Source organism: Cydia amplana, chromosome 20 (assembly GCF_948474715.1).
Source record: "Cydia amplana chromosome 20, ilCydAmpl1.1, whole genome shotgun sequence".
Classification (NCBI taxonomy): domain Eukaryota; kingdom Metazoa; phylum Arthropoda; class Insecta; order Lepidoptera; family Tortricidae; genus Cydia; species Cydia amplana.
This window is the reverse complement of record NC_086088.1, coordinates 10,074,371-10,092,729: the sequence shown is the minus strand read 5'-3', so window position 1 is coordinate 10,092,729 and position 18,359 is coordinate 10,074,371. Positions and strand designations below refer to the sequence as shown.

At 34.2% G+C, this 18,359-nt stretch overlaps 1 protein-coding gene across 3 annotated transcripts in view; it reads left to right on the top strand.

Annotated features, from left to right (window-relative positions):
* The window catches only part of LOC134657443 (mushroom body large-type Kenyon cell-specific protein 1), a 256,270-nt gene that overhangs the window by 105,921 nt on the left and 131,990 nt on the right, over window positions 1-18,359 (top strand). The gene's annotated exons all lie outside the window — the stretch shown is intronic.

Genomic DNA, 18,359 nt, shown 5'->3' with positions numbered 1-18,359 from the left:
TGTTTTTCTTATGAATCCCCACTACCCGCCCCACCAATAGTCGTTATCGTTTATCTGTCCCACTCTTTTTCTATAACTATTCCGTTTTAGCGCGCCTGTGTGAATTTGTTGGTGTGTGTGAATTACAACCTATATTTTGATCGAAGGCCAATGACAGAATAGAAAACTAGTTTTGAGTTTCGCATCGCAATTTTCTACGATTGAATCGTTCAATTGAACATCAAATTGATCTGTTTTTACATTTATATAAACAATACAATTTGCTTTGAACTTTAAGAAGATGATACTTTAAATCACTTTTAAACTACACACAACTTACCGAAACAAAGCTAAACTTAGTTAATAATGCAATATTAGCAGTTTTTAATAAATTAAATTAAAAATAACTATTATAATGAGTTTAAATGGACGAATTAATGAAAACGCGATCGCAAATTTACGCGAGCGTAGGCTAAAATGTTACCGACGGAACTTTTTAAGCTCCCGCCGTAACCGATTCTTTATTTCATAAAAATAAATTATATTCTTGTTAATATAATTTTATGCTTGCTATTAATGAGACTTGTTAGTAGAACAGATTCATTGCAGTTTAAAAGGTTTATACCTAATTTAAAAAAGTTAGTTGATATTTTTTCTAAATTTTTAAAAATAATTGTGTTTGCCATTTAAATTATTAAATTAATAATTATAGCAGTGTTTGTGTTACGCCATAGGTACACTAATTTGTCGTAAATTCCGTTTTGACAAATTTAGTTATTATCCCATCAATATATACATAATACATAATTTAAACTAGTTCGTTTTATTTGGACACATATTATGTAGGTATATTTAAAGCACAAAAAAGCTACAACATTATGAAACTTATTTTTTTATCAGTCAAATGAAACCATGTCGAAATTATCTTTTGACCTCATTATTTTAACCCAATTAAGCAAAAAATAAAGTCGATCGGAAAAATAACGATGCATTTGTAAACGGGTCACGGAGGCAGGAAGCGATACTGCACTTTAGCACAACTTATTGTGTTTTAGGTACTTGGGAGTAATCTTTACGTTTTTATTTAATTTTTTTTTGTTAAGAAAACTTACAGCTAGAGTAACGAGTTAGGTAATAACATAGAAACAGTTAGCCAATTACAAGTTTCCACAGGTAGGTAGGTATAATAGGTAGGTAACCATTAGGTATAATTGAAAAACGTGAATTTACTGTTATTTACATAAGTTACTATTACTATCGACACATTAAATTAACTTTGTAGTAAGAACAAGCATTTATTCACATTAACTTACATTGCTATTGTCAATTAAATTTAAATGTTAATAAAACAGTTAGACATTTATAACGAAACCTGCGTTGTAGATTAATTTCATTTATACCTAATTAATAATTGTCAGTTATAAATATAATGAGTATAATCGTACGTGTCATGCAAAAAAATAACGAAAATCCAACTAATTCGTAACATATTTTAACGGCAATTTAAACTACAAAATTACGCTACTTTAAATAACTATCAGCACATTGACATCTATCACATGCGTAGGGCATCCCTGTCACACCCCTCACGCTAGAAAAAGACGCACTAGTGTACAGTGTCAAAGTCCTTGGTCCCGCGGCCAAGGCGCCTTACGCAACGCGCGCGCAGCTGTCAATGTTACAACCTGCCGCCGCCATCTTGGAATCTAGCTAACGTAACCTATTGACCGAACTAATATTTACCAAGGTGTCTATTTAAACAATTTGGTTTAAATAAAATGTTTTTACGGTTACGTAACAAAAATTGTACTTAGAAATGAAGGTTATATACTAGTATCTACGTATTTTTATAAACATAATAAATTTAATAATAGGAACAATTAATTAGGCACGTTAACACGTTTATTTACAAATTATGCAAAAACAAATAAATTCAGCTCAAATTTTGAAAGCCCTAGTTAAATTTTAAAAGAGTCCTAGACGAAATCAAAATGAATGGTAAATATTTTACTTTTAGCAAAAAGTATCAAAACCTATCAACCTATCCATATAGCCACAAATAACCGTTAGGTACGCATCATCATTCAAAATCCGAATTCGAAAAAGGCGTTTAAAAATAGAAATTCCAATTTTAATTCAAATTTAGAACGACCGCGAGTCCTTGGTCGGTCGGCCAAGGCTCCACTCAGGCGCAGACTGTCAATGTTACTACATAACCTACAACTGAGCCGCCGCCATCTTGGAAATTGAACTAGCTTTGAAGGTTGTCTTATTTGCGTTGCGTTTAGTTTGCTACGTCTATTTTAAACACTTAGCTTTTATGATCAGTCGGTTTATTTGATTCGTCACTTTTATTTTATTGACTGTAGTTTTTTATTGAATTATTCAATGTATACGTTGTCCTTTTACAATATTTAACAGTCAGGAAATGCCGAGAAAATATATTTATGTATGCTTATAAATATGTAATATGCAAAAAAATACATTGTGTCAGGTAGTAGATATTTTTATCACTTTTCAACTTGTGATTTTGAGAAAATGTATTGAAGAAAATACTATTTAAAATAAGAAATAGAAAATCGTTGAATTAGTATATTACTGGGTTAATCAACTTTTTCTTGTCACACGTTGCTATGGTTACGGTCTCCGGAGTTACTCCGAAAATTCTAGGTTTTTCGTATTTAAATGACCCAAACTTGCATTTTATGGTAGTTATAAGACCTTTCCATAATTAGTAGAACATGGTACAGCAGTTCTTCTAACAATCTATGCTACTATTGTCTCCTCGCTGATGGGACAGAATAACAACAAGAAATAGTGGATTGACTCTACTACATAGAAAACTGTAAAGTAAAAGTCAAAAATAGCAGATTATATCGATTGACGTATGTCCCCTGTACACAAAGGACATACATAATGTAAAGCTACATGTATATATACTATATACAGCTAACCACAAGAACAAATAAAACCTCAACACGTGTTTTGCCTCAACATCGAAGCAAAGTACATTTTGCACGTGGGACACAGAACGAAACTCGTGAAGAAATACCTATATTTTGTATAATGGGTATTTTTAGACCGTCAATAAGTACTTTCGATTTCGACAAACTATATATACACAAAGCTTTACCTGTATTTTTAAACTTAAATGCGTTTGTACTAGCTGTTCTTTAAATAATACGTTATTGAAACCTACTTTAAGTGTATACTTTAAAGAGTTTAAAGCCTTAAATCAAACTCTTTTCTCTCCTGTTCCGCTTAAAATACAGTCATTCTAAAATCAGTTACAATTTGAATTTTTAAAGAATAAGAATAGGAGTAAGAAATATTAATAAGCATAAAAAAGAACATAATACATAAACAGTTTTGAATGAATCACGGTTAGTTTCACCAGACTTTTACAAAAGGTAATCACGGTTCATATCCCGGTTGATTTAAGTCATAATACTCATAATAATACATAAATTCATTTAAACGAATGCTAAAAGGTCCTCACTCAGCTTGATGCCCCATGCCCGATTCTACAGTAAAGCATTTCCAACGTAGTTACGGGGACATCACTACATAGTAAATAGTAATGAAACAAAGTCACTTCCCGCTGTCTGTCTGTCCCTATGTATGCTTATATCTTTAAAACTACGCAACGGATTTAGATGGGGTTTTTTAAGAGATAAAGTGATTCAAGAAGAAAGTTTATGTATAATTTGTTAACGCGTGCAAATTCATTTAAGCGAACAGAACAGAATTGTGCGAAAAGGTCCTCATTCAGCTTCATGTCCCATGCCCGATTCTACAGTAAACTATTTCCAACTTAGTTACGGCTGTTATACAGGGGACATATTATCTAATTCTCGTTTGACCTCTGTCTTGCTAGTGATGTGACACAAAATCGTCACATTTGGTGCCGTGACCAGGATGTATTTTGTGTGATTGGTATAGTTTGTCAGAGGACTGTCTCATTTCAAACATAGACAGAGAGAATCATACTGTCTTTGTCTTACACTAATACTAGCACCGAAAAGAAAAGGGTGAGTTTAGTTTTTTTTGTTCTTATTTACTGACAATTTGGTTTGACCAACTATATGTGTGTATATCCTTTGTTTACAGTCATATTTTTATACCACGTCAGTGGCAAACAAGCATACGGCCTGATGGTAAGCAGTCACTGAAGCCCATGAACGCCTGCAACTCCAGAGATATTACATGCGCGTTGCGACCCTTTAAAAGAGTGTGCACTCCTTTTTCGAAGACTACTGTGACTCCTTTCTTATTTTAATAATATATTACTTTTGGCTGTCTCACAGAATAAGTAATAGTATTATCATACAGAACGGACACGCACCGCCCCGCCCCGATTCGAATTACCTCGCCCGCGACAGGCAGCGACATGAATGTGTGCGTAAATCGCTCTACTGAGAGCATGTCAGGATTCCGTCAGAAACTCAATGACGCGTGTACAGACGTGCCGCGCACACATATAAACGCAAATCATTTTTGATGTATGGCGTGTCCGCCCTGTGGCTGTCTTGCTAAAAACGAAAGCAAGACAGCATGTTTTAAAAACTGTAATATTTTACAATCTAAACTTGTATTATTTTCAAGACACGGAATGATGGAACATGTACAGTCTCCGTTTGACCTAGGACAAACAACTATATAAACGATACAATTATATTCACTCTTATCAATGTGCGTCTAATTGCGGACGGTCAATGTTATACGCCATCTTAAATCGGCTCTATCTGACACGACAGGCAAAGTCCATTTATGTGACGTTTCTATTGGTACTAGACTCTGCCCAACCTAACTCTGCATGCCATTTGCAATGAAAAAGTGTGTACCTATGTCATCAGTAATAGAGTCTGACGCGGCCTAGCCAAAGTGACGATCGTTTGCGCTTCGCCATTGAATCGCTTTGTGTCTCTTTATCACTCTTCCATATTAGTGCGACAGTGATAGTTGCGTTTTGTTCGCTACGTAGTGATAGCGATTGGCATGTAGTCTACGCCTACGGGGCCTGTTCGGAAAGAGAAGAGTCGTGAAATGTATTGGGTCCCATACATTCCACGACTCTTCTCTTTCCGCACAGATTCTATCAATTTTTTATGAAAATATAACGTTTTTATGACAGTCCCTCGCTTTGTTGTGTTCAAATCGGTGCAAAGTTAGCTTACACGGACTCTATGCATAGAACTATGTTTTGCAGAATGTTTCATTCAATAAAATTTTAGTGTTTTTCTCAATTAAAGTGTAAATCAAATCTAATATAGGTACATTTATTTTAAGATAAATGTGATCGTTTATGTAACTAGGCCATTTTGTAATTATAATGCCTGATTTCTTGATCTTTTTTCTATAAAAATATTTTTATATAAGAGTCTCTACACACCTACTAACCTACATTTTTTTTCCTTTTCGAAATCGGTCTAGGAATGACACACTTTTTTTACTTTTTAAATCTAGGTACTTAAGTAGTTTAAACGTTTTAAGATTGCTAATTCTACTTAAAAGTTAAGACATCTTAGAAATTCAAACTACACGTGGTCGCTGAAACTATCTTGAAGACGTCACATCAAAACTGACACCTACTGACTCACCGATATTACGTCTACTCTACCTCTGTTTTAGGGTTCCTTACCCAAAGGGTAAGAACGGGACCCTATTACTAAGACTCCACTGTCCGTCCATCTGTATGTCTGTCACCAGGCTGTATATTATGAACCGTAATAACTAGGCGTTGAAATTATCACAGATGATGTATTTCTGTTGCCGCTATAGCAACAAATTTTAAAAACAGAATTAAATAAATATTCAAGGGGAGCTCGCATGCAACAAACGTGATTTTTTTGCCGTTTCTTGCGTAATGGTACGGAACCCTTCGTGCGCGAGTCCGACTCGCACTTGGCCGATTTTAAATTCACTTCCTCCAATGAGCCAACAAAGACCCAGCTCAATTTATGCCAAAAACATCTGTCGGCCGACGCACAATGACCGTGGCCTCGAGACGAAATTAAGAAAATAAAAACTGACTTGTACTTTCGGTACATGGCCTCATTTTCGGTTGAGTGTTTTGTGTTGACTGTTTTTGTTCTGCGCTTTGTCTTTGGGGTATGGAGAGTTGACTATAGTTGTGTTGTGTGTGTAGTTTTGGGTGGGGCGACGTTTTTTTTGTTATTCTGCCCTGTCAGCCAGGAGACACTATTATAGTTTGTTTGTATAAACTGTATACTAGAGTACGTTCTACTAATATGCTAATTAGATAACCCATCACTGCTATAAAAATGTATATAAAACCAGGGTTTTAAAAGTGACCCAGGCGACCTTACGGTATGGTTACCCATGGCAACAGGTGACAAGAAAAGGTTGATACACTCTTCTATAGATAATACCTATTGTAAAGTTGTGTAATATTTGTACAGGTGTTTGTGTAGTAGTAGTGTAGGTCAATTCGCAAAAATTTGTTAAAATTTTGAGTGTCTCCACAAACATTTACATGGTGCAGTATTGCATATGTCAAAACTTTCAATCATTTAAAAAAAGCCATACCAATAATTACGTTAGGTATGAAAATAAAGTTATAATTGCTATTCCATATTTATTTCAAGTATCATCCGGTTTAATTAAAAAAGTAACACAATTCAAACCGGCCAGACATGCGTGTGACACATTTCGCATAACCACATCCTGTGTATTATCGACCAATAAAGAGCTTATTGCAGTTTCAATTACCCTTAATAAGGTCCAACCAAATTGGGCATGTTCGAAATTTGTTGCATTCATATCACCAATTGTATTTTAGACAATGAAAATGATCCATTAATTATACAACATAAAAATAATAATCTACGGCGAATTTAGCATAATAGTTATTTTCGATACAAGTGCGAAAAAGAGGAAATTCGAAACGAGTGGCGATAAATTAAAACACGACCGAAGGGAGTGTTTTAAATCGACACGAGTTGCGAATTACCTATTCGCACGTGTATCGAACAACGTTTTACAGTACATATGGCACTTTAAAGTTTCGACATCGCACGAAAAGTGCTATTTTACGCACTAGTGCGGAAAAGTAGCCCCATATGTACTGTAAAAGATTTTTTCGTCCTGAGTTTGAATCCCGGTAAGGACATAATTCACATAATATGTGTTTTATGAGTTTGGATGTTAGCATGGTCTAATAAATAAAACATGGTCTTCTATTCCCAGAATAACACAGGCCTACGTCACAATAACATTGCCACTTTATTTCAACATAACATGTTACATGGGTACATTATATCTATGGTTAATAAGTCAAAATAATTCTTTATAATTTTATAATTTTCAGTTATATGTATTTTATCTTAAATTTTACAATAACACGTCATTTTTAATTATTCGTTAGCAATATCTTCCTTTTCACGACAGAAATTTCAGACATTTCGGGTAATTCTGTTTACACTACTGGCAACACAGGATAGCGCTGTCACATTTGACATCCGCCCTGACCGTCATCCTTGTCGAACGCGTGTTAATTGTTATTTCCTTCTTGCTCAGTGTCAGCAGTCGAAGTGTTTTCGAACCTTTTCACGTCGTAAGCTTGGTAATAATAATAAGACTAAAAAATTAAATAAAAAAATCGTTAGTAATCAACTCCAGAAGAAATTAAAACGAAAATTGCTTAAAGTGTCGAACACCGTTTATTGATTAACTGTGAATTAGTTTTTCAAACGTTTGTCTTGTATAGATAAATAAAGTTTAATTTAATACGTTAGATTTGTTTTATTTTACTATGTTTCTACATGAATAACTTAAAATTAATGCCGTTAAAATAATTTTCACCGTTGGTTAAAATTCTCCCACATTTTAAAGTTTGAGAACCTGTAAACAGCATGATGACGTAGCCCTGTGTCAGTTAGATCGTTCGCGAATCTCGGAAGAGAGTACCAGGCGGAGTATATTATTATACCATGGATGTTAGTTTCTTAGTTGCTTTTTTATGTATTCAGAAACTTATCTGTCTATGTCATCTTCATACTACACAAGTCTTCAAGCTTACATAAGGATTCGATAGATTGCTTTGTGTAAAATAAATTATCCCATAATATTATACTCTACTAGCTATATTTAAAAAAACGACACCACAAAAGTTAAAATAACAAAAATATCAATGATATATCTTTTAGTAACTTCACTTACCCTTCAACGTTGAATTTAACTTGAATACAACGATTCATACGTGAAAATTGATCAAAAACAAAAACATTTTGCCAAAAATATCCAGCTGCGACAATAAGTAAACTATTTGAAATTAAAATGCCATTATTTTATTTCAATTGACATGCTGTTAAGTATGTCCTTTTGTTGATAATGATTAATGATACTAGAACGAGATCGTTTAGAACCAAATGGTTATTTGTACCTATTAGTTTAATTTATTTAAGACGAGCATAATAATATATTTTTCTCAAACATGACTATTATATTGTGAAGAAAATAAATAAGAATTTTTGTATGTTGTATTTGTATTTTAATTTAAAGAAGATAAAAGTCAGAAACAACACAAACTTTTCGTATTTGAACTCCATTAATGTTTTTCACCATTTTACTTCCGTTATATTTTGGTGTTTAAGTGTAAAATATACTTAAAAATGTTTTACCCTTCTTTCGTTAACTTTATACTAGAGATATGGATTTACAATATTGATATATATAAAACAGTAACTGATATCAGGTGAACTTTTCAGCTTGAGTGAAAGTGAAGTCTTTATTTTTCAATTAAGGTATATATAGTACTATGTATTTATGGATTTCAAAAACAACTACGGGTTCTACACCACAGCCCCGAGAAGACACCGGCGCAAGAAACTCGGGGGAACTTATGTTTTCAAATAATTACTTAATATCTTAAAATACGTAATAACAAATTTTGAAAAAAGGTCACCTGATATCGTCTACAATTCTGCTTTTATAATACGTATGCACTTAGGTTCTTATAGACCTAGGTGCGACCCAAATGACGGTCGTAGGACACAGCTGCCGGTCTAGCTCGTACGTTTGACCTAAGCCACCCTAGTTCCTATTATTATTATCCATGTGGTTGCTAGGTTATTTGCTACCCTAATACTATTGTGTTTTGTGAAAATGGCGGAACTTAATTGTAATTTAAAGTGATATATATTAGGAATACGGGCTAGTATTTAAAAAAAATCATAGGTAATATAAACGAAATCTTTAAAATAATGTCTTTAAGGTTTTTATTCTAAATTTTCTTTATCATGTTGAATTCATGTTGAATTTTAAACTACATAGTATGTTTACCGAAACATGTCATAGCAAAATGGGTCACAAAATATTTTTAACAAATTTTACTGTTGTCTCCTGACTAACGGAAAATAATATCCATAGCAGATACATATTTGATGCACTCTGCTACAAATCGGGGTGTGTTAAAAATACATAAACCAGCATAATCTAATAGCAGTAATAGCACTGATATTTTTTTTTATTGAATGACGCAAATAATTTAAGTGAAGAACTTAAAATTACGGTATCGTGACATACCTAATATCAGTTTTAAAACACGACAAAAACGTCATGTAATAAAAATGTTTATTTCGACGAAATATTTACACGATGTTTTTGTTACAACACAATAGGTTGTTCGCTAGATTGTTGATGAATGTAGTAAACCTAAAATGGTATTTTTATGGAATATACGAGTTTTTACCCGCTTCTATTATCTATAAAAATACCACAACTTAAAAAATAATTAAATTACATATTCATTTCGCAAAATAACTTACCGCTAAGTAATAATATAGTAATGCTTTTAATTCTGTAGGTGATTTGTATCAGTCATACTTCTCACTAAAGCAAGGATCCAAACTCACACACACAAGCTCCACGCACACATAGATCGCCGATTAAAAACCGCAACAAATAATTTCAAGTAGCTAAACTAAAGTCAAAATGGCGGCGGGATCAGGTTATCTATCGTCGAGTGGGCCGGGTTTGCGCCGACCGCACCGATTATGATGGCCATGAATATCATAAAACTAGACCTAAGTCCGGCTATTCGATGGGACTGTAGTGTTGAAAAAAAAAACATTTGGAAATTATATTGTCAAGTACAGTGCAAAGACATTTCTACACATGTGTAAATTGTGTAATATGTGTTCTGTAATAGTATAGTCAGGGTAAACTGATGTCTACAGGTGTTTATTTATGAGATTATCGCCGTATGGTTTAATCTTGTATTGTTATGAACTAAAGTAACTTGTATTTAAACCTATATCCTAAAGATCAAATTGTATAATGATATGCCCGATATTCGATTTCACACGAACAACTGCACAACTGTGCCACTGTATCTAAACATCGGGAACTCATAAAAACAAATTATACATTGTAAATATCCCGTTTAATAGTATTTAATATGTAGTACCTACCTATTCCAGAGCAAGACCGCCTGAATGTATGTTTTTTTTTATGATATGGACGGCAAATGAGCAGACAAAATGCCTGATGTTAAGCAACTATCAAGACATAACATAAAAGCTATAGGTAAACAAGGCTCGGAAAAACCCCCGTCATTTTGAAAACAAATCATAATTAAAGATCCAATTACCAGTCGAAAATGTTCGTTTACGGTCTACGGATGTCATTGGGGCATATTTAATCTGTGTTGTAAGGAACAGGGTAATGTTTTCAAAATGACGAGAATTTTTTCAAGCCTTGGCTATATATTAGTGGATATGAGTTTAAGTAGGTGTGGACCCGTCTAAATAAATTCCGCCAAGTAAAAACTGATGTGGCCCATCCGTCTCGGGGCAAAACGAGCAACAAGAAAAAGTCCCGGGACCTGATGCCGGACTACACCGCCTCTGGACATATATTTTATATACTGTTTTTTATATAAAATGAAAACCTTTCGCGTTTTGAACATTTAAATAAATATTGCGATAGACCCCCGTCTATAAATTTGAGTTATATATGTTTTTCTTTTTTATAATTTTACATTATTTATAATTAAACGATTTGATATTTTATACTGGAATTAGGGCTTGTAATAATCGTAGTTAACTATGAAACACATATTTTTAGGGAATATCTTCATTTGGGTTCCAGAAAAAAATCGGTTACGTGACGCTATTTTTTAGCACAGCTTCTTATAAAGCTACGAAGCCGATATTTGGCAAGACAACTTAGCTTTTGATAACTTAGCTATATATGTATACTGTTACATTTATTAACGGTATACATATATAACACAGTTTCTGCAGGTTTAATAACCTAGGTAAATACAGTACAGATTGAATCCTGATAGTTATTTACATATTTATCTTACAACTAGCCCTTCTGCCCGCTACTTCATCTGCGTGAAGTGATGATGATGATGATTAATAAAAGCTGAAAAATATCCTGCCATTCCCGAGCCTCAAGATACGTCCATACCAAATTTCATCTCAATTGGTTCAGCGGTTTAAGCGTGAAGAGATAACAGACAGACAGACAGACAGAGTCACTATCGCATTTAAACTATTAAAATAGCCAGCTCCTATGCACCATTACAAAGTTGCACTGAGTTCACCACCGTCATTTGTTGCCACCATTTCATTTTGTCTTTGGTTTGTTTTTTGTAAGCTGCCAGCACCGTAATTACACCATCAGTCGTGTCAAAAAAGAATAGAAAACCCCCTAAGCGATAGAATAGTAAATATAGAATTTATATTTTGTTTTAAACACTGATTAGCTTAAAACTGGCGTTGGAAAAACTTTTAAATTAAAAAAAATAGGTACATTTGACATTTTGAGGTTAACGATTTAAAATTAGAGTTAAAATCGATGTTTCTAGAGTGTATACCTATATTAATACCGAACTATCATGATAACTCTACTAATGTGCAATTTTATTAATATAAATTTGCATTTTATGCGTTTTTTTGTTTTTGAATGAAAAATAATTACTTATTTCAGTTGTGCAAATATTTAGCCTAAATGGAACGTCAGTGAACATTATTTTTAATGCAAGTTTATTGTTAGCGATTATGCCATTGAATTGTGGCATTTATGGCCTAGAAGAAGTCAAACAGAAAAATTAATCAATAGTTTTATTTTAATTTGGTCGATAAAAAGTGACCCAAGAGACCTGGGGCCCGTTTCTCAAAAGCTTGTAACTTGTAATACAAGTGGAAGTCCCTTTCTAACAAAAGCTCTAAAAAGTGACATCCGCTTGTATTACAAGTTACAAACTTTTAAGAAACGGGCCCCTGTTCTTCGGTCACTTTTTAAACCCATCAAACTTATTTGTTACTGTATAAATAAGCACAATCCTTAGGGCATGTTAGAAAATTATACATTATTTAAGAAAGCATGTTTTTGTCTCCTGACTCACGGGGCTGAATAACAACAAAAAGTAGTCGATCCATCCTCTTTCACGAGACTATCCTGTAATCATCCAACTCTGTTTAAAACTCACATACATCATGAATATCGCAATTAATCAACGAAAGGACGTATGTCCATTTAAATTATTAATATACTTAAGTCATGTAGCTTGTAGCTACTGTCCATCAAAACAGTATTATTAGTTGCGCAAGGGCATGGAAGTCGAATTTTCATGAACCAGCCTAAGATGACCTCGAGATCTATAATAATTACACTTAGTGTAAGACCCGTGGGTATATTGGTTTAGTGATTTAGAAACACTCAAGCTAGTTGAGCGATCGCAATATAACGCGGACGAGTTTCGACGTCAGTCATACTTTATACGCACTTTATTAGTGTGCGTATATATACCGATAACTTTCAAAAAGCCGCATCTCGCTGAATTATGCAATCAAAAAATCATCTTACACATAAAGATTTAAAGTTTAAATTCGATCGGACGGTTAAATTTAAAATGACCGCGCGAAAATTATTACTCAGTTTCGTAACTTCGACAAACTAGTAACTGAATCTGTTACGCACTTCATTTTCGATCTTGTTGCGCATGTTTTAGAGTTCAAATTGGAAATTGCATGTTTTTAAAAATGAGGTTGTGAGGATTTCATACAGTATGGTTTGTATGTGGGTAAAAACAAAATGAATGCGGTGAATGACCGCAAGTCGCAACTCGGGTGCGGTTGGGGCAGGCCCGTCAGGTTTGACAGGTCTGTTTTTGCCTTTTTAGAGTTCAATGGCGATTTTTGAACGTACAGGTGCCTTTTAAAGGAACTGGAGGTAGGAGGTCTATACAAAGTTATACATAAAGTCAAGGGTAAACCTATGTTCTGAAGAAGTTAACTTTACTTAATCTTTTGGCAGTAATAAAGCAGTTTATATGAAATGGAACGAGTAAAAAGTTTGATGAGTAATAATCGAAAAATTCCAAATCAGAGCGGTTTTTTTTCTACATCTATAATAACTACATAGATAAGTTTGATCAAGCGCGTATTAACTGTTATGAAATTCTAACATTTTTTTCCCAGTAATGCATATAAAATAAAATAAATACCAATTTACCCTTTTCGGTTCAGGCCTCCTGTTGAACCTATTTTGCCTTAAATTAATACCACACGATAATAGTCATTTTAATAAATAATAATAATAGTCATTTTGTATGGCATTGACACTAGTTATCGTCCCAGACGGTGTGATTCACGTTTATCGCCAATAAATTGCGTTTTGTCGAGCGCGATATGGAGTTATTGCACTTGCTTAAATGGGAAAGTATTAGGTCAAATACCTTACTAAATATATTGATCAATCACAACTACATAAATATAAATTAAAACTTATTACATAAAAACAACAGCAGTACATCATAATTATCACAAACAATTATATTAATACAATAAAATTAATTGTCTAAAACAAAAAAAAATTAAAAATAACAATTACACAATGCTTTTAAAAATGTGGATCAATATAACTATATGTAAGTAAGTTTTAGAACTATTCGGATGATATACCTACTTGGGTTTTCGAGAACTAAGTAAGAATTGATAATTATGTACTATATAACATTTCACAAACTCTAGTTCTTGCTGTAATTTTATTTCGTCAGCCCAAAGACAAAAATAGCATAAACACTAGTTTAAATAAAACGTTAAAACGTCTTTTTATAATTAACATATATTATTAATACTTGAATCTAGAATTAGAAAAAAATAACTGACAGCTGCGGGCATTTATTTTACGAGATACCACGTTGTCGTATACCTAAATCTTAACATTTTTATGACCTCGTCGCTTTTATTTATGTACGTGCCTTCATTTTATACCTTCTTAATCATATTTTTACATAAAAAAATAAATTTTCAAAGAGTAGGCTCACGTTTATATATGTTATGCATGTATTTAAACAAGAATTAAGTAGTGACCCAGGCGACATGAGAACGAATATGTAACAAGAAATATATTATTATAATCTTCCGCGCTGAATCAAGGCGATAGTCATCGACAAAATCATCGTCTGAAAATCAGGAACTGTTTAATAATAATATAGTAAACAAACATATTTTGTTAAGGAATTCCGTAGTGGTTGTTTTCGCGTGACGTGTCATGTTTGGTTCGGTTTTAGACACTTTTGTTTATTATTAAGATTTTGATAAACAAAACAATTACCTATGTGAAAGCCGATGTAGAGTACTTGGTAGAGGGGCTTCAATTGTCGTTCTGTTATTTACTATCAGGAGGCCTAGCCAACATGACAATCGGTGATAGAAATATAAACCTAATACCTATACTAGTCACGTGACTTTTCATTATATCTGTCAACCCGATATATTTTAGTATATTGCAGTCGCATTTCTTTAGTTTTTTGTCTGAAAAATGTCTCCAGGCATTTCCTTATTCAATACCTACATTAAAAATAACCTTCGAATTTAAACTACCGTGAGTCATACTAACACTATTTTAGTCACTTGCGCGACATGTTTCAAAGAGCCTAGGTCGCCATTTTCAACATGTCGCGCGGGTGCCTAATTAGTAAAAAATATTACTCTTAGTAAAAAATAACCGCACTTCAAACATTTCTTAATCCTTAGATTAACTCTCCATCTAATCAAGTTATCCTATCCCCTATACATATAGTTATACCGCGGCTCTGTCTGGACATTGACGTACAAAAATAGGGGGCGTCGACCTCAGATCGAACGTTTTGGTACTTATAAGTTTTCCTTACGAAACGTGGGAGACAAAGAGTTGAGTTTGTGACGTTTTGGAGTTGAGTGAGCGAGGGTTTTGATGATTTTGTCTTTTAATTTGGTGGGACACTTTTGGTCTGTCTCTACTGAAAATTTTCACATGACACTTGTCAAAATTGCCCGTTTCTACCTAATAGGTACCTACTTATAGCTAAAAAATATAATTATAAATTATGACACTCTGCACGGAGTGCAACATGTCGAGCGTTTTCGACTTAAAATACGTGTGTGACCCATTTTTAATATATTTAATATTATAGGACGTAGGTACCTAAAGCCATCCAAATACCTAATAGTGCCCACAAAGCCTTAATTCCAAACTTTCCAACTAGTTAATAAAAATATGCCTCTCAATCCCACTTGAAAAGTCCAGAAATAGTTCCAAAGCTACGGGATAGTTCCAGTTTAATAAAGCGCTATAAAGGTCTGATGCAAATTTCCCGTCAAAGAGTTCCTTTGTTCGGCGTAAGACATTTTTCAGAAGAGATCTTTGACCGTCTGGAACGTATAGGACTTCTGATGAGGCGGATGCGGCAGTTTAATGGACATTGGTGGCGACATCTGGCGACAATTTGATACATTTTCTCTGCGAAAACTGTACTAGGAGTTCCAAAGTTGAATGTTTAACCCGTACAACCAAATACAAAATGACCAGAACGACAGGATTAGGAACGGGTGAATAATCAAATGAAAATACTCGAACAGATTTAAGTAATTTTTCTGTCCCATCGACAACAGTAGGTGAGAATAAATCATATCGCAACACTGGGCTTACAACTACCAAACACATGCATTTTTGGTGAATGTGCATGCTATAATACCATCGTTTAAAGGGTGACCCAGGAGACAGCAATAGCCATAGCGACAAGAGACCAAAATTGGCATGACATGACAAAGTCCACACTTTGTCATGTCATATCGCTCGTATTCGCATAAGTAAACTAGTGCGAGCGCGATGTATAATAGGAAGTAAGTTATGCAGACGTTAGCGAATATGCAAGTTTAACACTGATAAGGCAGTCGTGGTAAGGCTACTAGAGTCTGTACCGAAAGAGAAGAGTCGTAGAATGTGTATGGGGCCCAATACAATCCACGACTCTTTCCGAAAATACTAGTTAATTATAGCTGGTCAAGCAAATCTTGTCAGTAAAAAAAGGCGCGATATTCTGATTTTCTATAGGACGATATTCGCGGCTACATTTTACAAAGCCGCCTTTTTCTACTGACAAGATCTGCTTGACCAAGTATAAGTTTGTTGGCTGCCTTGGCTGGTTCGGTTTATGAATACCGCATCCACAGGTCTTGGCTCTGGACTCAACTCCGCTCTCCCATTGACCCAGCGTGCTGTTTTATAGGTCGATGTGATCGTCCACTCCGTATCGATCCCGTGTCGTAACGACTCGAATTATATCCGGAATTATACGTTTATGACATTTTAGAATTCGGATTCCTTTCTTTGACATAATGATTGTCAGATTATCATTAGTCATAATTCTGAAACCTTTAACTTTTCAGGATTGTCGTAAGGTTATCCTATAGATAGGTTAGGTTTGTTTTATAGCAATCCTGAAAAGTTTCGCGTTTCTGAGAAAAACCAAATTATGCCTATAGTTCGTTTTTTTTAGCATTAGAAAGAACTTGAAAGAAGGTAAGCCTTATTTCTAATGCTAAAAAAAACGAAGTACCTATAACAACGAAAATGCGGACAAACAATACATTATGACTTGAAACTTTATGGGAAACAATAGAGACAGCCAGTGTTGGGCATTCAAGAATAAAATCATTATTTGAATAAGAATTCGTAGGAATAAAATCATCTCGATTTTATTCCCGTCAAAGATATTCAAATAATTTTGATCGGGAATAATTCGTATGAGAAAAAATTTAATGAGAATAACTTATTCTTAATCAAATAAATATAATCATGATTTTTATTCGAAATAATATTCCACGTATAAAAATGAAGTCTGGGTACCGTATAGGTACTAATTACGTATAGTTAGGTAGATGTAATATAGTATGTAGTTAGTCTCTTGTCTAATTTAAATTTAGTCAAATTTATAGGTACCTATTTTATAAAATAAAATCTTACAAATTGACTGTCGCATGTCGCATAGTTTCAGTAACCGTATTATTTCTAATTTAATAACCAAATCATTAGGTTCAATTTAGCTGGTCTAGGGGTCTAGCCAAGATGCCAATCGCTTGCGCTCCGACAACGAAGCGCTTTCTGTCTCTATCACTTTTACATATTAGTTCGATAGAGAGACAGAGATAGCGTTTCGTTGTCGTAGCGCAAACCATTAGCATGTTGGGTACGCACTCAAGGTGCCCAGCCAATATGCCAATTTTTGTTTTTAATTTAATAACTAAATCATTAGGTAAATTTAACTGTTCTGGGGGCCTAGCCAACATGCCAATCGCTTGCGCTTCAACAACGAAGCGCTTTCTATCTCCATCACTCTTACATATTAGTGCGATAGAGTGACAGAGATAGCGTTTCATTGTCGTAGCCCAAACGATTGGCACGTTGGTTACGCACCCAAGGTGCCTGCCTAGCCAAGATGCCAATTTTTGTTTTTTAATTTAATAACCAAATCATTAGGTAAATTTTGCTGTTCTAGGGGCCTAGCCAAGATGCCAATCGCTTGCGCTCCGATAACGAAGCGCTTTCTGTCTCTATCACTCTTACGTATTAGTGCGATAGAGAGACTGAGATAGCGTTTCGTTTCGTAGCGCAAACGATTGGCATATTGGCTACGCACCCAAGGTGCCTAGCCAAGATGCCAATTTTTGTTTTTAATTTAATAACCAAATCTTTAGCTACAATTTAGCTGTTCAGGGTGATGGATATTTGTAAGATATCTGAGAGTTAAATAAAACGGGAATAAAAGCACAAACGTATTTCATGTATTGATGTAAATCAAGAAGTGACGTGACAACAAATGTCAGTAAGAACAGAAAAATAAAACCTATCTAATGAGGTTGCGTTCTTAGTCTCCAACACTCCCTGCAGAACGCAAACCCATTTTACCAGCACAATAAGCATGTTTCTCAAAAGTAGTCCCTTTTGTTAAATTATCGGCCACCATATTACCACTGTTCACAAACAAGAACTTCACTTTAGCCTTCACAACGTTTTCTCTCAGAAAATGCAAACGAATGTCTATATGTTTAGTCTTCGCCTTGTAACAGTCTGTAGTAGCC